We start from the raw sequence: 22,619 nt of genomic DNA on the forward strand, positions 1-22,619 counted from the left end.
AAAAACCAAATTAAGTTTCTAAAATATATTGATAATCAAATGAAAAAACAAACTCGGGATTATATGGCACTTGGACGATGTCATTTTCATTTCTTAGAGACAATCGATCTGCAACGCTTCGAATTGCCTCATCGCTATTTTTGAATTTTGCCTTACGTCCTGATGGAGAGATTGCAGACGAGCTCATAAAATAAATTCCATGATTTATTTTTGGCCCATTCTTGATTTCCTCAAACAAGTACCTATATATTAACATTAGACAAGTACGATGATTAAATATATTGTGTTTGAATAAAATTAAAATTATGCACTTACATCATATAACAAATAATCGCAGAACCTATCATCTCATCCACAGTAAAAACCACTTCAAAATCTTCCCAAGTTATGTACGTGAAACTCTCGTACCCAAACATATCGTCCTCACATTGCACTTTCACGGACTCCACATTTTTAAGTTGTATATCAACCATACGTGCAAACACTTTCAAAACACGGTTGTTTTCAACTCTTAGCCTTGTCCTCATTTGTGCTCTCCTACTCTTCCTTTGCGGTGTTCCCTCATCATTTTCTTTCTTTTTTTCCCTTTTTGGTGTCCATTCTACTTTTCCTTTTTCCTTTGCAGTGTCCCTTCTCCTTTACCCTCTTCATTTTCTTTCTCTTTTTCCGTCTTTAGTGTCCCTTGTCCTTTCTCCTCTTCCTTTTCAACAAGTTCTCTTTATCGTTTTTTCCTTTATTACTTTCTACTTCATCTCCGTTCACACGTTTTTTCCCCATAAACGCCAACACTTTTTCCTACAAAAAAAATATAAATATATCATTTACATTAGACATATATAATTTCTTTAAATAAATGAAAATATTAACAAATCATAGCATCGAATGACTATATATCTAGGCCACTTCAGTAGGAACCCCACTGCATCTTTAACCTTGTAAATGAACTCCTCATATAGTGGAAACAGTAGTAAAGCATCTCCTTGCACACTCATTTCCATCATTACTTCAATGTTTTCACTTGTTATATAAAGTTATTACTAAGATACAATATTCTAAAAAGTAAAAAAGAAAACTGATATTTTTTGTAATACTTGATAGATCATTGTGCTTCACTACCGTTCCTTTGGAAACTATATTGGAGGCAATATCAATCGCAAGATAACAAGAAGTATCCTACAAATTATATATATATTAGTTGTAGTCAAGACTTACATTTAATTCGTACTATGATTTAATAAGACCTACAAGTAATTCCTCAGGTGGGTTGTCTTCAAAATCTGCTTTGCCCCACCCTTGGCAACTTGCGCCTTTAGAAGCATAATTTATCCCTTTTTGTAGTTTCTCTATTGCACCTTCAATTTTGTTGAACCTTTTTTCAATCTTTTTCTTCTGACCATCTAAGTAGTTCTTCACGGTATTGGGTAAGTAAAAGTATTGGCGTGACCTTACAAATTTGCCCATCCCTCGTACACGCCCAAGTTGTTCCTGGGTACCTAGGGCTTGGGTAAGCATGTCATTTGTTTCACAACTGACCTCTCCTAAAGTTTTTGACTTCTACATCTCTTCCTGTAGTGAAAGCAAATATTCATATTCAAAATATTTAAAAGATTAAAGCTCATATGGTGCTATAACAATAAGATGAAAATAAATAAAGTAGGAATGTTCATAGGAACTTACCATTTTATCAACAACAATCTGGACATTCGGGTCATAACCTCATTTTTTCATTTGTCTTGCCTTTTTCCACAACAATGCTCTATCAATCTCGTCTTCCTCCTTTCCCGTTTCTTGCATCTAAATTCAAAAGAATAACAACAATGAATTAACATAAACAACTGCATATCTAAACTATTCAAGTAATTTACTACATACAATCTCAAGAGTTAGTCCATCATATCATTTTCTACTCAACCGATGATTGTATCTATGTTGTCCACGCATTTTTTTAGCTTTCTGACTTATTTCCTGCATTAGAAACATTAAAACAGTCAAGACTGGTTTCTAAAACTAATATATATAACAAATACAGACAAATAAAAACTGGTTTCTAACCTCCCATTTATTTGAAAGTCTTTGCGATACAAAAACCTTCCACTCATCTATCTTCAAATAAGGATACATCTCTGGAGGGTTGAGCAAATTTGCATTAGGGTCATTCTTAAACTTCTCAATGAATTTCTTATACAAATAATGCTTAAAGTTCTTCCACTTTGTCCCAATGGATTGAAGGGTATTCTTCCGACTCCTTGGATCAAGTTCAAAATTCATCTGAAACATAAAGCATTAATTAAAAAATATTATTTTTAACAAAAAAAGATTAATTGGAAGTTAAGATCATATGTTTGACTTACCAAAATGTATTGCCATAAGTCTTTTTTTCCTGTTCAACATCTCGCCAAGTGGCATAAGTGATAGGAACCATTGATCTTGCTACCATGCCCTCAAAGGAAGCAAGTTTCGTTGCTTCAACGCCAATCGGAACACCCTTTTTATTTTAAGTAACGATAACTTTTCCTTTAGTAGTTTTTCCCTTTATTGTCGGACCTCTTTGTTTAGAGTCTTCATCATGAATCAAAGACTGATCCGATTCCATGGTACCAAGTACAACCTGTTTCAACATGATTCAAATAAAAAAAAGTTAGTACATTGTTATTTCTTGCAGTTGGGAAAAAATTAATAACATACAGATGTTGAAATAAAAGCATACCAAAAAGTTCAAAAAGATTTTATTTTGTACAAAATATTTTAAATTAATATGCCCTCGCCATCCGGGCGTGTACACAAGAAATCATCATCAAGTTCTACTAAAGGGGAGTCTTGTGAAAAATCAAAAGTAGCATGGTATTCCAACATATCATCAGTTTCACCATTTGCTCCATACTTGTACATCTTATGTGGTGTGAAGCTGACAACATAAAAATTCGCATCTTGTTGATCTTGAACATAAAAAACTTGTTTGGCTTGACTAGCTAATATGAAGCGTTCAAATTGGTGATCAAGCCTAGCAAAGTTAACCACTGTGAATCCAAAATCATTTTTTTTATTCCACGACTATCAACCCAATCACACATGAAAACAGGAATAGTGAATATGCGATAATCAAGATCCCATATCTCCTATATACGACCATAGTAAGTAATAGCTCCATACACGGGATTAGAGTCTTTTGCACTAGAAATCTGCATATCATGTGCAACTAGAGATACTCCACTACATTGAGTTGTTCTTGATTCATCTCGAGGTGTTGTATGGTTCCGATACTCATTTATGGCAAAACCGCTATATTTCTTCACAGCAAAACTTGGCCCTTTGGCCAACCAACGAACACTCTCAAAAATGTCTTCCCCGTTAGCGAAATGTGTATCAACCTTGGTCTTAAGCCAACTAATAAATGTTCGACTATGCTGAGTCTGCAACCATTTACTATTTCGAGAGGCACGAGGGTTATGATCCTTCAATCCAAAATATGTTGCCTAAATAATATTTGAAGATAAAATCATATTAGAAGTTAGAAAAAGTTTAATGCATTACATAGAGTACAAAGAAGACACAGTGGTTCTTACTCTATATATAGCTCCACATCAGCAGTGTTTCGTAATACATAAAGATGAGCTTCATCAAGTAGCTTAGCATCTACAACCTCGACTGTACCCCATGATAAAGGTTTACCGGTACAAATTCTTTCATCAACACGTTCATGAGGATTGCCAATTGATTTCATGTTTTTTAAGTATTCTGAGCAAAATTCCAAGGCTTCCTCTGCCACATAACATTCTGCAATACAACCTTCGGGTCGATGATGATTCCGTACATAGCCTTTGAGTGTTTTCATGTATCTCTCAAATGGATACATCCACCTAAAATGAACCGGGCCACATAACCTCACCTCTCTAACTAAATGCACCATCAAGTGGATCATGACATTGAAAAACAAAGGAGGAAAATACTTCTCTAACAAACACAAAGTTAATACGATGTCACTTTGCAACTTGCCTAGCTTATTAACATCAACGACTTTACTACACAACATGTTGAAAAAATGACAAAACCTATGATTTTTTTCCTCACTTTCACATGTAACACCCCCTTTATTGCAAAAGGGAGAAGTTGTTGCATCAGTACATGACAATCATTAGACTTCAAACCATTCATCTTTGATACATCATCAGACACGAGATTCTTGAAATTTGAACAATACCCATCAGGCACTTTTATGGCAAAGAGGGTCTTGTAAAACCAGTGTTTTTCCGTGGTATTCAATATGTAGCACGCAGGTGAAAGCCAAGTACGAATCCCTCTTGGTTGAGTTTGTAATTCAGGCTTAATGCCCATCGCCTCAAGATCTTGTCGTGCTCTTAACCCATCCTTTGTCTTGGCAGGAAAATTCAACAATGTCCCATAAACACTCTCACACACATTTTTCTCTATGTGCATAACATCTAACTGATGATGAACGAGCAACTTCTTCCAATATTCAAGTTAAAAAAAATCGATTTATTGTGCCAAAATTTAGCTCTCTCATCGATGCTTTCTTTTTCCTTCTTTGACGTTTTCTTCTTAGACGTTTTCTTCTTACCCCATGAAGTCTCAAACCTCGTCAGATAGTCGTAAATATCTTCACCTGATAATGGTTTTTTTATAACACCATCTTCTTGTTGGTTGTTGAAATCTTTTTTTTCTTTTACGAAGAGGATGTTGAAGTGACAGGAATCTTCTATGACCAAGAAAGCATACTTTTTTCGAATTTGGCAACCACTGTGAACAAGTATTCTCTGAACATATTGGACACGCATAATAACCTTTGGTAACACACCCCGAAAGATTACCATATGCGGGAAAGTCATTTATAGTCCAAAGTAATATTGCTCTTAGATTGAAGTATTCTTTCATATAAGCATCATATGTCTTCACGCCAGTTTCCCACAAGAGTTTTAGATCTGCTATCAATGGTGCCAAGTAGACATTAATATTGTTACCAGGTTGTTTTGTACCTGATATCAATAGAGTCAACATCATGAATTTTCTTGTCATGCATAAATAAGAGGGTAGATTATAAGTTATTAAGATAACCGACCAACAACTATACTTGGAACTTAATGACTTGTGAGGATTGATACCATTAGCGGACAAGGCTAATCTAAGATTCTGTTTTTCTTCTCTGAATTCTTTCCATGTTCTATCAACAAGCTTCCAAGAGGGGTAATCGCGAGGATGACTTAGCATACCGTTATTAGCCCGACCTTGTGCATGCCAAGTTAAGTCTTGTGCCATTTCTGGTGACGAAAACATTCTCCTAAATCTGGGGTTGGGATGAAAATACCACAAAACTTTCGAAGGTACGTTTTTGGTATTCTTCTTCCAACGATATGTGCCACAAGTTGGACATTGAGAAGCTTCCTTATGTTCTTTCCAGAATAGAACACAATCATTTTCACATGCATGAATTTTTTCATATTGTAGACCTACTCCTTTTAGCAATTTCTTGGCATCATATAGGGAGTTAGGTATTCTATTGTTTAATGGTAAGACATCTTTTAGGGCACCTAACAATACTTCAAAACTAGCCTCAGACCACCCAAATTAACCCTTGATATGTTGGAATTTCAATAATCCACTAAGTGCATTATACTTTGACCCTACGTAAAGTGGCTTCTCACATTCTTCAAGAAGTGACTTCAATGAATCGGGTTCTTTTTCTACATCTCTGAAGGCATCATGTAGCATATCTCTTGTATAATCAAAGTCGGGAGGAATAGATTTGTTAGGGCATCTAGAATCAAGCTCGGGCTGTCTTTCTCCATGGAAAGACCAAACCTTATAACTTTCATCGAAGCTATAGGCAAACAGATGATAGCGCACGGTCTGAATTGAGTGGTGCCACAAATTGATACAATGTATACAAGGACATCAAATAAGATCTTAATTTGGATCATTACTTTGTGCAAAGTCTAGAAAGGTGTTTACACCCACTTCATATGCATCAGATAACCTATCAGACGAAATCCATGCTTTATCCATCAACCATTACTTACCAACCTAAATAATTATAAAGTATTAGCAAAACTACAACTTTATAACTGATGATTGATGAAATATTTATGTAAGATATGAAGAACAAAATGTTTACCCCAAATTACCGAGTACAAAGTAACTCTAACAAATTCATTTTGTACTATGCTATAGAACAATGTTCAAGGGTTATGACCCATTCATAAAATCTAAAAAACCTATTCGAAACTGGAACAAACCCTAACAATGTTAAATAAATTATTAATGTTAGCCTATTCGATATCTTCTAACGTTCTTAGTGTTAGCCTTAAAATCTCTGTCTTGTGCTTATTGTAATTTAAGTTGAAGCACATGGTTGTAACATGAGAAAGCCTCATTGCCTATATTCGTAATCATCATTCAAAGAATGTATTCTTATCTAAGTTAATAATCGTATTTTACGTTACTTGAATTCGGGTGTGAGCATCAGATAGGATTACATGTCTTAAACGATTATATTAGACAGAAGATTCTTAAAAGTCATATGCTAGTACCCATATGACAGACAAAAATGTTAGAAATAAACACTTCAAGAAAAGAATGAAAAGTCGGAGCAACATATAGTTACAAAATTCGACTAAAATAAATAATAAGATAAGATGCCACTAACCAGTATACCCAGAGAACTGTGGATATTATGTATAGGGCATTTCTTGAGAGAGACTCAACAAAGGAATGTCATGTTCCATCCAATGATAGCATCCGTGCCAAAGTTATGCCAACCTACATTTATCAAAAACAAATATTAAATTTCAAGATGGAGTGTTTAGTTAAACTAGCAAAATAATAAAAAGGGAACTATGCTACTCGAACGTAAGTATGAGTGTCGAATACATGTATTATTAGATTTTTTAAAGTTATTTCTATGCATTTAGAAGATCTTTGGAGGTCATATCCACATATCTATATGTCCGACACAAAATGTCAAATATTGATACTTCAAATGAAAAGAAGAATCCAAACAACATAGAAAGCAGAAAAAGGTAGGAAAAGTTGTGTTAGTGAAACATTAAGTACCAATGCAAAGGACAGACTCAGATATTTAAAGCCTCTTCACTAATGAAAAGTCCACAACCAACCATAAGCAACCAAAAGTAAATCCATCTGAAACATGGCAATTAGGTAAAAACTTGGAACCATTATAGTTAGCGAATGAAATACATATGTGGGAACTGGGAAGCAAAGACACCTCTCTTACTCCTCATTTTTTTTAAACAAAAGAATCTCAAACATAATATAACCTTCCAAAAATCCTCGAAATATATATTATTGTAGGGTCATTTAGACCTATATCGCTTGGACTCGGAAGTGAGTAACGGATACGAGATTCTTTTTGAGGTTTGTCCATTTAGGACAATGATACTTCAAGTCAAGTGAAACAAGATATGTCTGTAAACATTTCAACAAGCATAAAAAAACATATATCACACGACAATCAAAGTTCAACATTTTTGAACCAAAATACATAATCCATCAAAACCCAAAAATCAAAAAGAGATCAAGAACTAGTATAAGAGTCCACTGAAGTAAAAAAACCGAAATAACCCACTTAAACAACCTATGAAATGAACAAATCAGTAGCGATTAAACAAATAATAGAAAATAAAACAAGCATGCATGCAACAAATCTCGATTAAAAAAAACATATATGAAGTAAAAGCATCAAACCCATTAAATCAGACAAAATAGAAATCAACAAACCCACAAATGTTGGAATAGAGAACGAGGATTACCTGTGGAAACCCTTGATTTTTGACTCCCTCGACTGCGTTGTGGTGAATGGTTAAACCGATACTGGGAGGTTGCAAAGACAAAAAGGGAGAAGAGAAAAATAGGGGAAGCACGACGTGAACTTTTGTTAACCAGGGGGAAGCAGAAGCGAGAAATTAAGGATGAAAAATAAGGGGGCGGAATTAGAATACGACTCCTAAAGATGACACACAAAATTCATCTGTACTCCGTGTTTTTCTAAATTTTTTGGATTATGACTATTAAATATGACACACATTATTGTAAGTCATAAATCGTTCAGATTTTAAAAAACATGACATTTTTTTATGACACACATGTTTTGCAAGTCATAAATTAGCGTGTGTCACCGTTCGTGTGTCATTAAAGGTATATTTTCTTGTAGTGATGATCTTTTGATCATAGTTTAAGGGCCTATGATATACTTTACTATTTTCTAAAGCCTTGTCTTTCTTAAATAACATTTTGCAATTGCAAACCTCTTTAATTGGATGATGGAAAAGAAGTATATTGAGTCATTAACTTATGTATACATATGCATACATATTTGGCCTAAGAAGATTTGCTTCAATCATCAATATATAATAAAATAACCAGAAAAAAATAGGTCATGTTGTAAGCTTATGGGAAGTTGGAAACCCTACATGATCTTTAGTTTTTAATGTTTGCAATATTCCGTTTGCTTTTAGTATTTAAATTTTAAGGTTTATTTTTCTGTAATCACTTATATTTAATTTATTAATCTATCAATTCAAATTGAAAAATATAAAAATTTATTGTGATTTAAACTCTTAATCCTGCTTAATAAACTTAACAATGCATTCAAATTTACCAATTCAAATTGGTTACTATATAAACTCGTTATGAGGTTTGAACGCCACATCCAGATATACCAATTCATATTGGATGCTATATAAATTCATTATGAGGTAATCTTTTTTATTCACTTTATTCCATCCACAATATTAAGATTTGAACCCTAATCTTGTTTAAGAGGCCTAAAATCACACCCAAAAGCATTAACTCAGATTGAGTAGCATATAAACTCATAATGAGGATCTAACACTGCATCCAAATATACCAATTAAGATTGGACATTATACAAACTCATTACGAGGTAACCTTTTATATCCAATTTATTCAATTCACAATATTAAAATTCGAAGTCTTAATTATACTTGAAAGACCTAACACCATATCTAGATATATTAATTCAGATTGAGTAACAAATAAACTCATTACGAGGATCTAACACCGCATCAAGGTATACCTATTCAGATTAGATATTATATAACCTCATTATGAGGCGACTTTTTCTATCCAATTTATTCGATACACAGCATTAAGATTCAGATTTATAGTAATAGTCGATTTAAACCGAATGATAAAAAGTAGAAAGGCAAATATTCCCCATTTTCCAATGTTGAATACACCTGGATGGATCGTGCAATTGTGAGTGATGAATGCATGGTTGTAGAAACTGAAGCTTGCTGTAATCCGTGCATTGACGAAAGGACATGGTGGGGGTTATTGCTCTTCAATAATTTGCCTTTTTTTTTCATCATTGCATCAGTAACTTTCTGTATGCAAATATTGGTTTGAAGACGGAGGAGAATAATTGCATATTATTGTGTACTCTATTTGCTAAAATTTTAAATGATAACTATAATGATTAACATCCTTATCATCACTTCATTATTTTTTGGTTGAAACTTAATAGACGTAGCCATTGACAAACATTGCTTTCTTGGCCTCTCCGATTCTCCCTCGCCAGTGTATTACCGAGCTGGGCAAGCGAGTTAGCCTTGGCACGGACAAGCAGCGTGTCTTGGGCGACCTTAACGTTCTCGGGTCTGCCTCCCCGGCATAGGAGAACCAGACCTGCCATGGGTTGGGAGATTTGTTCATTGCATTCAAGTTGAGGGTCGCTTCGACCTCGGATTGCCCACCGGACAATAACTGTTTAACAAAAATGTTTGGTAATCAATACTCGGATTCACCAGCTTAAATGATTCCGAAATCATGGTATTATTCATTGAAACGTACCTTGATTCCGGGGACTGTCGGGGGGATTCTACGGTGGAGGAGCTTAAGGTTGTAGTCAGCTACTTGCTGTCCTAGCACTTTTCAAGAGGACGCCTTCAAACATCACATTGTTCTCAACAAGGTAGAAGAAAACCTCGGCCCAAACCTTCTGTGCTACTTCAAAAGTCCTATCGATCCCATAATCACCATCAAGCAAGATTTCTGGCTCTACGATCGGCACCAAACCACTGTCCTGCAAACGACAATCCACGCAAAGATTAAGATTACAAATATAACAGGATAAATGTCATGTAACATATTGTTCTTTAGACTTACTTGAGAAATGGCAGCATAGCGGGCCAGACCTGGCAGTGGCAGATGGATCATTGGGAATGCTCACAACGGTCACGCCTGGCTAATAAAAAGGAGGTAGGTGGGATGTAAAATCATGTAATCGTTCAAATTAATAATCATTTAGGTTTTAATCGAATCTTGTTATGTCAAGTTAAATCAGATACAAGTCGTGTCAAGTTAATTTGATGGTTTGATTCGGTTCAAATCAGATCTGGATCAAATCAATTAAGTTTATTTTTAGGTTGATTTGACATCAGATTCAATTCAGGTTCGGATCGGGTTAATTTCAGTTCAGATCGATGTCAGTTAAGGTTAAAACGATTCAGGTCTGAATTAGATAAATACCATGTTAATTCAAGTTCAGATGGACTTCAGCCGGATCTCGTTCAGATCGGGTTACATCATTGACAGACAAAATTCATATTGGATCTTACCGGGTACGGATTGAGTTCAAGTTGGTTCATTTTTTGGTTAATTGTTTTTCGTCTTTCATGAACGATGAATTGTAATTTGTAATTATATATAATTTTAAGGACTAAATTAAACAAACATAAAATTACAAATTGAAATTTAAATTTAAATAAATTAAACAATATGTATGGATAAGGGATCAAGTTGAAATAATTATAAAATGTTAAGTTGAAATTAATATAAAAATGGACCAAAATGAATCCATTTAAAAAGTTTGTGAACAAAAATTTATAGGGTTTGGATATTAAAATATAATTTTAAGGACTAAATTGATTAAACCATAAAGTTACAAACTATAATTTAAATAAATTAAACAATATATATATATGTACACATGTATGATGTATGTATGATGCATGTGTGTGTATATGTGCATGTATATAATTTATGATTGTATGTATATACTTATATATATGTATTATTGTATGTATGTGTACATGTAAAACATATGTGCGTGTTTACATACTATATACATGTATGTATGATGCATGTACATATGTATACTATAGACATGTATGTATGTTTATCATGTATATATGTCTATCATACATGCATACATGCATCAAAATATACATACATATATGTATGAAAAATATATATACATACCATGCATGTATGTATGGATGATATGTATACATGCATGTATGTATGATATATGTATTACATGCATATATGCATATATGCATAACATGTGTATTAATGTATGTGTATCATACATAAAAAATGCATCAGTAAATTATGAAGTTATAATTTGATTTTATGATATATATATGCATGTATCTATGTATGTATGATGCACGCATTACATAGACTATCGTGTGAATAAGATTAAAAGTTTAATATTTTAATAGATATTTTAATTTAAAAATATTTATAAAAATATATTGATGTGTGTATGATACATATGTTATATGCATATATTATGTATGTATGATGCATATATTAAAATTTTAAGCTTTTTAATTTAAATAAAATTTTAAAATTTTATAAACACGGTACACGTAAACGAACAATTTTTTAATAAGGGTAAAGTATAGTAATGGTCACTGAACATTTCTGAAGCTTGCATTTAGGTCCCCCAACTTTTAAAACTTGCAATACAGTCCCCTAACATTTATTATGTTTGCAATATGGTCCCTCAACTTAAACCACTATTAGAAAATTAGGGTAACAGTCATTGAACTTTTCAGGCACTTGAATTTAGGTCTCCCAACTTTTAAAACTTGTAAAATAGTCCTCAATTTCATTATAAACCTCAATTTCCAAAGAATTCAATTTCATTCTAAACCTTAAATTCCAAAATAATTCAATTAAATTTTAAACCCCAAATTCTAAAATACTTCAATTTAAGGTTTAGAATGTAATTAAATTATTTTGGAATTTAGGGTTTAGAATGAAATTAAGGTGTTTTGAAATTTTGAACATGAATTTACTATTTGACAATATTTATTTCAATATAAATTTGAGGTTTGTTTAACTATTTATATCAATTTTGAATAACAATATGCATTGATTAAACATCCTGAATAGCAAAATGGAAGCACTCTATTCGGTATTTCAACTTCCCATAAACTCTGCTCATTTCTTCAACTTTTGACTATATGAAATTCGGAACACTCATTTGGAGCATTATGATTTAAGTACCACTATGTTCTTGCATGCTATTTTTTTTATCAGATTTGAGTACCTAACCCTTCAGTGCTTTACAGTGCGATCATTTATGATTCACCTGAATTTTGCTCATACAGTGATCATTTATGATTTAGTAGAATCAATGGTTTAGAATGAAATTGAATTACTTTGGAAATTGGGGTTTATAATTAAATTAAGGACTGTTTTACAAGTTTTAAAAGTTGGGAGACCTAAATTCAAGTGTCTAAAAAGTTTAATGACCGATTATATAATTTACCCTAATTTTCTAACAGTGGTTTAAGTTGGGGGACCATTTTGCAAACGGAATAAATGTTAGGGAACTGTATTGCAAGTTTTAAAAGTTGGGGGACCTAAATGAAAATTTCAGAAATGTTCAGTGACCATTACTATACTTTACCTTTTTAATAATCGTGACAGATCAAAAATTAAAAAAAAAATAATATTCAAAATATTAGACACATTACTTTAAATAAAATATTCATTAATAAATAATATATATATATATATATATATATTGCATTAAGCCTCCTCAAAATTTGAAAGTAAAATCAAGAGTAGTTTGGCCCCAAATCACCCGCCTCTAGACTCCTTCCACAGCTTTGATAACTCGAATCTAGGTAATAGCAGTATGTATTCTGACATCCGTCGAATATGCCTGTCAGCCTGGATATGGGTGTATTCGGTTTGGTTCGGTTCGGGTTTTTACCAAAAATTGAACCGAACTGAAATAAACGGGTTTTCAATATTTAAACCGAAACTGAATAGTTAAAAAACCGAAAAAACCGAAAAAATCGAAATCGGTTTTTTCGGTTCGGTTCGGGTTTTTCGGTTCGATTCGGTTTATCGGTTTTTCAATAAAAAAATCACTTGAAACTATAATTATTTTTACAAAAATTGTCTATTCGGTTCAATATGGAACAAATGGGTTCCATATGGAAAACCCAAACCGAACGAATCAAAAAAATGAAGCCTTTAAACCGAACCGAAAACCGAACCGTTTAAAGCCAAACCGAACCGAACCGAACCGAACCGTTTTACTCGGTTCGTGTCGGTTTTTCGGTTTTCTCGGTTTCGTTGCTCAGTCCTAAGCCTGGATTCCATAATGGACTGCCCATTGGTATAAAAATGGTAATATTGTGAATATAAATAATTAAAAGGTAAACTACTCAAATTATCACTAATGTTTGGGTAAGTTTTTGTTTTCACCACTTATGTTTCAAAGTCACAAATTGGTCACTAACGTCATCTTTTGTTAGAAATTGGTCACTCGACGTTAACAACCATTGGCAGACGTGACAGAAATCACACGTGGGTCGTTAGATGCTTACCTAGATGATATAATTACACAAATAGTCCATGTTGTTTATATATTCTTTCAATTTAATCCTAGTTTTAATAAATTAAAATAAATTTACCTATGAATCAGGATAAAATATATATTTAAAGTATATATTTTAGTATAAATATACCTAAGGTTGTTGTTACTATTTATTGAATTAATTTTGTATAATTTTATAAATTAGGTCACTAATTTTTAGTTCAATTAACCAAACTGTCATAATGTATACAATTATGCAAAATTGATTCAGTAAATAACAATAATAATCTTATGGAGTATTTTAAGTTCATTATTTTTAATTAATATATTTTGTAAAATTTGGCTTAATACACATTTTGTTCTTGTAGTAAACTAGAATCAACAATATTATTTTTTAGTTTCAGTTTTATCAATTTATCATTCGTACCCATTAGTGTTATCTTTGATCTATGAAACATGTCATTGATTATTATGGTATCGACGCAATAATAAACTGTCCTGACATGATAATCTATGGTGTTTATGTGTTAAATGACTTTAATTGATTTTTTAAAAAAGTTTAAAGGATTTATTATGTTAAAAAAGTTTAAATATTTAATTAATTTTTAAACAACAAAATAAGAAATTCTTAAATGTAACCAATACAATAAGATGAGACACATTTAAATTTTTTATTGTAAAATCAAAATTCTTGTTAATATATTCACATAAAATAATAAAAAATAATAACTAAATGATCATTTAAAAACTCAAATCGGTGTCATTTTAGTATAAAAATAATATTAGTGAACACCAATTTCGTGTAAACAAAACTTCAACAATTTTAAATAATTTGAGGAAATTTCATCGATCTTTGTTGCTGTAGTGTAAGTCTAAATTAATAGAAAATATGTCTCAAACATGGCAATCTCAAGTTGTTGAGGAACCGTCAAATATTTGTTTAGTGAAGATATTTTTTTTAATATTTCTAGATATCTCTTCTCTGTTTTAATTTTTTATAATTTAAAGTATTTTTAGTATATATTTTATATTTATTTTAATTTATTAAAGCTAGGATCAAATTGAAAACATTAAAATAAATATATTTAAAGTATTTAAATATATAAATAACATAGACTATTTGTGTAATTATACCATCCAGGTAAATTTATAAAATATAGATTTAATAAAGTATTACTCAAATTGAAAACATTAAAATAAATATATTTAAAGGATTTAAATATATAAATAACATGGACTATTTGCAGGTCATTGTATTTAATTTATTTTATATTTATAGGTAATTTTATTTTAATTTATTAAAATTAGGATCAAATTTAAAGAATATATAAATAACATGGATTATTTGTGTAATCATACCATTCAGATAAGTATCTAACGACACACGTGTGATTTCCGTCACGCCTGTTAACAGCTGTTAACGTCGAGTAACCAATTTGTAGTAAACGATAACGTTAGTGATCAATTTGTGACTTTTGAAACATTAGTGGTGAAAACAAAAACTTACCCAAATATTAGTGACCATTTGAGTAGTTTACCCATAAATAAATAATTTTTTAATTTAAAAATACAAAAAAAAGAGTACAAATTTCCTATTTTAAAGTTATGATTGGTAAATATGAAAATATTTAATATTTTTATTTGAATTTTAGTCATAATACCGGATAAACATCATTGATAAAATTTTCTCAAGTGGTCAAAAATAGAGATCAATAGATGTTACATTTTTACATACTATAAAATTAATTTAAGGGTAAAGTATAGTAATGGTCACTGAACATTTCTGAAGCTTGCATTTAGGTCCCTTAACTTTTAAAACTTGTAATACAGTCCCCAAACATTTAATCCGTTTGCAATATGGTCCCGCACCTATGAAAATTAGGGTAAATCATATAAATGGTCATTGAACTTTTTAGGCACTTGAATTTAGGTCCCCCAACTTTTAAAACTTACAAAACATTCCTCAATTTCATTATAAATCCCAAATTTCAAAGTAATTCAATTTCATTCTAAACCCTAAATTCCAAAATAATTCAATTACATTCTAAACCCCAAATTTTAAAATACTTCAATTTAAGGAGAAATATAATAGATTATCTTTAAGAACGTGATAGCGTTTTGATTTTTTTACTTTTGTGAAGAAAAAAATACACTCCCTCCTCGTAAATGTAAATTTAGTGATCTTCAATAATTTAAATATAAAAAATGATTACGGAAGAAATTGAATAAAAAAAAATACAATCTCTCAATGAAAAAAATTAAGAATCAAAATCTCCAATTGACATCCTTATAATTTTTATTTATTTCAATTATAATTTATTTTTTTAATAGTTTGATGTGATTATAAGATAGTATTTATTCAAAAATAATAATTTATTAACAATATAGATATACCCTACAAACACAATTGTTTGAATTTAAAACTTTTAAAGAAAATAACATTTTTTACCTATATTAGAAAATTAAAAAATAGATCGTGCTAGAACTAAAAGAATACGTGACCATGAAATAGAAAGTTTACGTATGTTACGAAAATATGGCACAAACCCCATCTCTTTTGAGTTGATTGTTATCATCAACTTAGGGTATATTATATTAAATTATTGATTTTTTATTTTATTTTTGAAGTAGTCAACTTCAGTGTTTATTTTTTTATTGTGTTTTTTTATGATTTTATTAAATAATTTTTCTATAAAAATATTCGATGTAATAATTAAATAAATATTTAATTATCATGGTAATATTTATATTTTAATTATAATAGAAATAATATAAAAATAAAATATATTTATACATCATTACTATAATTAACATAACTCGTATATAAAATTTTGACTCTGCTATTTATGTAGTCTTAATATTTATGTGAAAGATATAAAATATATTAACACGTATGATTAGATATAAAAATATACACAAATAATCAGAAATATATTTATTTTTAAATAAATGAATTATTATCATATATTCTTACTATTGAAAAAAATTTCATGTCTTTAAATTAATATTAAAAAATTATCATATGTTTTTAAATATAAAAAGTAAATTAATTAATAATTTAGTGACATTGGCGTCGTTTATAAAAAAGACAAAAATTGAAGTATTTTAGATTTTGGGTTTTAGAATGTAATTGAATTATTTTGGAATTTAGGGTTTAGAATGAAAATTGAATTACTTTGGAATTTGTGGTTTAGAATGAAATTGAGAATTGTTTTGTAATTTTTAAAAGTTGGGGGACCTAAATTTAAGTGCCTGAAAAGTTTAGTGACCATTTATATAATTTACCCTAATCATAGGTGCGGGACCATATTGCAAATGGATTAAATGTTTGGGGACTGTATTGCAAGTTTTAAAAGCTGGGGGACCTAAATGCAAGTTTTGAAAATGTTCAGTGACTATTACTATACTTTACCCTTAATTTAACTATCATAACTAAAATTTTCAGTATAATAATCATAATCAATATACAAAATAAATTTATTAAATTAATTATTGTAATTAATAATTTATTTTAAATTTTTAAAAAATATTTTTTTTATTAACTTTATCCAACTTAAGTTATAAATTTAATAAATTTTTAATATATTTATAGATTACAAATTTTAATATAAAAAGTAAACATATTATTTTAATGATCATATTTAATCATGTATTTAAAATTGTGAAAATATATTCTGTCACACTATAATATCATAAATTCATAATGTCACAATTTCATCAGGTAAATATCAAGTCAGGTAAATATCAGATCAATTCAATAGCAAGTCGGATCATTTACAGGTTGAGTCAATTACATGTCATGTTCATAACAAGTCAGGTTTATAACAGATTGGATAATACCAATTATTTACTAGGTTAATCTTGAGTTCGGGTTCATATCATTCGGATATAAGTCGGGTTTGATTATCATATTTCCGGTTCAATTTAGGTTCAGGTCATTCTCAGATTGGGTGCAAGTCGGGTTCAAATCCACAATTTCCAAGTCCAACTGGGTTCAGGTCAACATCAGTTCGGACTCTAGTCAATTTCAAATCATCACTGCAAACAATTTTGACTCAAGTCAGTTTCACTCAATTTTAAAAGTCGGGTCGCGTTAGGTTACGTAAAGAATGTTACTTCGTGATTGGGGAATTTATTCCAACACTTGGAGTACCATTTTGGCAAAACGAGCACCCTGCTTATTGTAGGCAGCTGTGCGATGTGAAAGACCGTCGAGACCTTCGCACCAAGACTCGTTGCTGGAACCGGGGAGAGACACTATACCATGCATTGAATATTAGTATATGTTAACAATTCTCATAAGCATATTGTTAATTCTACCCGAAACTCAATTAACTATGTTCCTTATTCTAAATTAGTGTTCGAACTACATAATATTTTAATTAAGTCCTTAGCGTAGCCGTAAACTTGAACACACGTGTCAACTTGGAATGGCATGGAAAATATTTAAAGCATATTGATAAAAAAGTAATGGGTAAAATAATTAAAGGTTACTGAATTATGTGAAAATGATTTTTTAGTTAATATTTTTTAACTATTATAAAATGATCATCAAATTTATCAAAGTGTTATAAAATTGTCTCTACAATATTATAAACTTCGACAAGTCTAAGGACTATTTGTAATAATTTGATATGTAATGTAATATTTGAAAGTTCACTGATTGAAAAATATCATTTTGATATAATTCAATGAACTTCATAGAATTATTTTTTAATGTATCAAATTCAAATTATTCATGCGATAGGCATGTATGCATGTAAAATTTTAACTTCTTTCAAATATACTCATATTAGATATGGATTAGTATTCAATATTCAAATAGAAAACTAAATTGATAGAATATGATAATGATACCTGAAGAACCAAATGAAATAATTAAAATTTTGATTAATTTGAACTCTAATTTCAAAACCTCGGACGCAATTAACCTATAATTGGGATGCCATATGGTGAATATTGTTATTAGGCTTTTTACCTTGTCAACTTTGATATCACGGACAATGTTTTGCTCAACAAGAACATCAACCATCTTTTTGCCATCCTTTGTGACCGATTGAAGCTAGTCGCTTCCGACGTGTAGCGTTAGATTCGTCCATGGCCAAAATGCCACGACCTGGGGGTGAAAATTGCAATGGTTTTCTGCACCCAAAGAAAAGAGGAAAAAAATATTAGTATCCTATGTTTAGTCTTGGAATTTGACAATATTTCCGATTTAGTCCTTGGACTTAGATTATGAGTCACGTTGATGACGCGGCACTCCACATCACTTACAATGAAATATGCTAATTTTAAAATTTTCAAGTGATGATGTTTCATAATTTCAGAGTACAGTTTCATTAAAATGTCATTTTGTTGTGGTTTTCTAAAAGCACTTTTAATTAAAAAGTTAGATTTTGATCGTAAAATCAATGTTAAACATGTATAAATTTTTTAAAAAATTACGTTGAAAACGGTGGTTTAAAATCAATGTAAAAACTTCCTAATGCATGGGTTTGACTCAATTATGTATTTACATTTTATTTTAATAATTTAATACTAAAACCCTTAAAAGCTTCCTAAATACATAATTTGGACTTTTCCTATAACATTGAAACTACCCACTTTAGATCATATAAGGACCATACATGGAAAAGGTTAAAAACCCAACTAAGAGACTAAAATAGATATGAATAAATCTGATTGCATCGACAAACGAATTACAAAAGGGAATTAAGTTATTGAAAGACCACCAAGAATTGTAGATCAGAGTCGAGCGTCGTGAGAAACTATCTACAAATGTAAAATCATGCATCCAAATTAAATCCAAAGGTCCATAGCAGAGAAGATCAACAAGATTTCGAATAAGCGCCATCTTGATCAGTCGTGACGTCGTCAAATCCAACCCTGAGAAAATATAAATAAAAGAAGTGACAAACGAACGAAAAAAATGAAAAACATGCCGCAAAGGCAGAGATAAATGTGCAACACATGCATAGATAAACGTGCAACACATACATAATTACTTTTATTAAAAAAACAAAAGAAAAAATAAAAAGAAAAGAGAACCGATGGTCGGCAACCATCATCAAAGTCGGTGTCGCCGGCGGCTAAAAAATAAAGAAGAAAAAATTGATATAATCTATAAAAAACGATACAAACTCAAAGAAAAAAAATGAAGACAAAGGAGGGAGAGAGCGGCTAAGGAAAGGGTGAGCGACTAATTTATTTTAATTACTTAAAAGTAAATAACGTTCATCGTTTATATATTAAAATATTAATAGTGAATTATTATAAAATATATTTTTAAGGTTAACTACATGGTTGATCACTTATCTTTGAGTTTTGTCCACTTTTGGTCATTGATTTCGAAATATATAAAATATGGTCACATTTTTTTAAACAAGATTTGGTCACCCCTAGCTAATTGCCGTTAAATATTTTATATATTCATACATTTGGTCAAATTTAGTTACATTTTCTCTTAATTTAGTCACACCTTTAATAAATTAATATAAATTATATATTTTTAAATGAAAATAAAAAATAAAATATTTTAAATTAAGTTAATAGTAAAATATATTTAATAAGTTAATGTAAAAACATTTTAAGTTAATATATATAAAATTATATTATATATAATTCGGGTCAAGAGTATCCGGTTCATAATTTTTTATTTTCTTTAAATTTATTATTTTAAAAAAAAATTAAAAAACTAAAATTTAAAAGTCTATAATATATATAATCCACACATAAAGTTTAAAAATTCAAATTACATAATTGAAATAAAATTTAAAATTAAATAAAGAAATATAATTACATTTCAAATATTTTGAAGTTAAAATAAATATTTTTAAAAATAATTTAGAACTAAAATAATTTAAGGATTTAGAAAGTTATGGTGTCAAAATTTGAGAAATTAGAATTTTAGAATGTTAGAGTGAAATAATTTGAGGTTTAGGAATAAAAATTTAATATATAAAATAAAAATAAAAAATAAAAAATATATAATAAATTAGGTACCGAGTTGGAGGGTACCCAGTTAACCAACATTTTGTGACCCATGCTCGACCCAGAAACCCGGTAGGGCACCTGACCCAAAAAATTGAGTATTTTTATTATAAATACACGATATTTTTAACTAGGTTAGTGGGTCGACGGGTCAGCTCAATCGGGTCTGATATTTTTGAACAACCTTACTGGCATGACATGTGGCGTCGTTCGATTGGAGGATTAAATTTATTTTAATTTATTAAAAGTATGACTAAATTGAGAGAATATGTAATAACATGGACCAAATGTGTGATTATATCAAAAATATTAAACTGCTCTTAACGACAGTTAACTCGAGGTGACCACATCTTAATTAAATAAAACGAAAGTAACCATATCTTAATTAAATAAAAACAAAAGTGGCCATATATTATGTTTTTTGAAATCAGTGACCAAAAGTAGACAAATCACAAAGATAAATTACCATCCATGTAGTTAACCCATATTTTTATTATAATTATATTTTTTATTTTGTATTTTTTAATTTTGTATTTTTTATTTTGAATGGTTAAAAGGATAAATATATAATTTAAATTATGTTATTCTAAATTTTAAATGAGTGATTGTTGTTGAATTGGAATAATGACAAGCTCCATCTCATTATGAAATGGAATTAACGAGAGATATCACAGTTATTACCTTAAAAAATTCACTTTAATTTGTAACCACTAATGTATTTTTTGTTATATTATTTTTATCAACAAAAGTTTTTAAATTATTATTTCGTAATAATTTTATATCCACATGTTAAAAAGTATGATCATATTTTTTTGTTAATAAAATATTTCATTTATATAAAAATATTATTAATGAGTTATCTTAAAATAGTTTTTATATTTTTATTATAGTTTAAGTTGATATATTTTGTATAGCATAGTATTAATAAGTGTAAATATAATTTAAATTTTATATTTTTAATTTACAACATAAAATCTAAAATGGATATTTTATTTTTTCAAACTCATTTTTTAACAGTAATCTCAAACAGTTAAATTTTAAACTGCACTTTTAAACAACACTTTTTAAAAGCCCTGCCAAACTGGCCCTAAGAATCTAAGTTGATGGACCAAACTGAAAAACAATTATCAAATTTAGGTCTAACTGTTGCTTTATAGTTTATCCCATTACTTTATTATTTTTACCAAGGTGTAATTGTGGATATAGTCCTTCTACTATGTTAAAATTTTGTATTTAATTCCTTTACTTTGAATAGACTTTGGTCGTATAGTTTTATAAATGTTAGTAATAGGTTCATTCCTTTTTCGATCATTGCAAATATAGGGAAGGAAGGAAACGGGTAACTTTATTTGTGATTATTTCGAAATGTAAATTTATTATTTGTTGAATTTTTACGTAACTCTAATTATGTGATTGAATGGTTGTAATAAAATTTCAGGTGTCGACAACTGATATCATTAATTTAAACCTCCTAATAACGTTAGATCAAACTGTAGTAAATTAAAACAGGTGGACTGTCTCAAATTCAAGTTTAGGAAATGGACTAAAACCGTAAGTAGACCAATTATTTTCTTGCTTCTAACTAGGCTAAAGCTAATACATACGGTTGTTTTAACAAGCTCGTCAGCGTATGAACTAGCACGGACAGTAAGTGCCGATGGAGATGTAGGGTGGCACCTAACGAAAGTCGTCGACACCTGGCGGAGGCTTTGGCCTTTAATCCGCTCGCACTTGCTCATGACCGGCGATGGTTTTAGGAGAGTTGTGGAAGCCGACGCCATTCTTGTTTACCCTTTAACTGAGATTGCTTTATTTGTTCAAATTATATGTGTTTTTGAGTTATGGGATGTGAAAATAAGAATGTGAGATTATTTTGTTTTTAAGATTTAGAAGTTATAGTTTTCATGAAAATTTTGAAATTAAATTTTATGTCAAACATTTCATATAATATTATGTTATCTGGTTTGTTAAGATTTTTAAATATTATGGAAAATGTGAACGATTTTTCATG

General features: G+C 30.0%; 1 long non-coding RNA gene and 1 pseudogene across 1 annotated transcript in view; both read right to left on the reverse strand.

The window, feature by feature from the left end:
* LOC120142656 overlaps positions 1-4,574 on the reverse strand; it is a 12,138-nt gene extending 7,564 nt beyond the window's left edge. The window contains exon 1 of the long non-coding RNA XR_005517870.1: positions 4,564-4,574. This is a non-coding gene — a long non-coding RNA (uncharacterized LOC120142656). The remainder of the gene's footprint in view (positions 1-4,563) is intronic.
* Positions 4,575-9,510: 4,936 nt separating this feature from the next.
* LOC120142642 lies at positions 9,511-22,407 on the reverse strand (annotated as a pseudogene).
* Positions 22,408-22,619: the final 212 nt, after the last annotated feature.

This window comes from Hibiscus syriacus, unplaced genomic scaffold, assembly GCF_006381635.1.
Source record: "Hibiscus syriacus cultivar Baekdansim isolate YM2019G1 unplaced genomic scaffold, ASM638163v2 tig00110831_pilon, whole genome shotgun sequence".
NCBI classification, from domain to species: Eukaryota; Viridiplantae; Streptophyta; class Magnoliopsida; order Malvales; family Malvaceae; genus Hibiscus; species Hibiscus syriacus.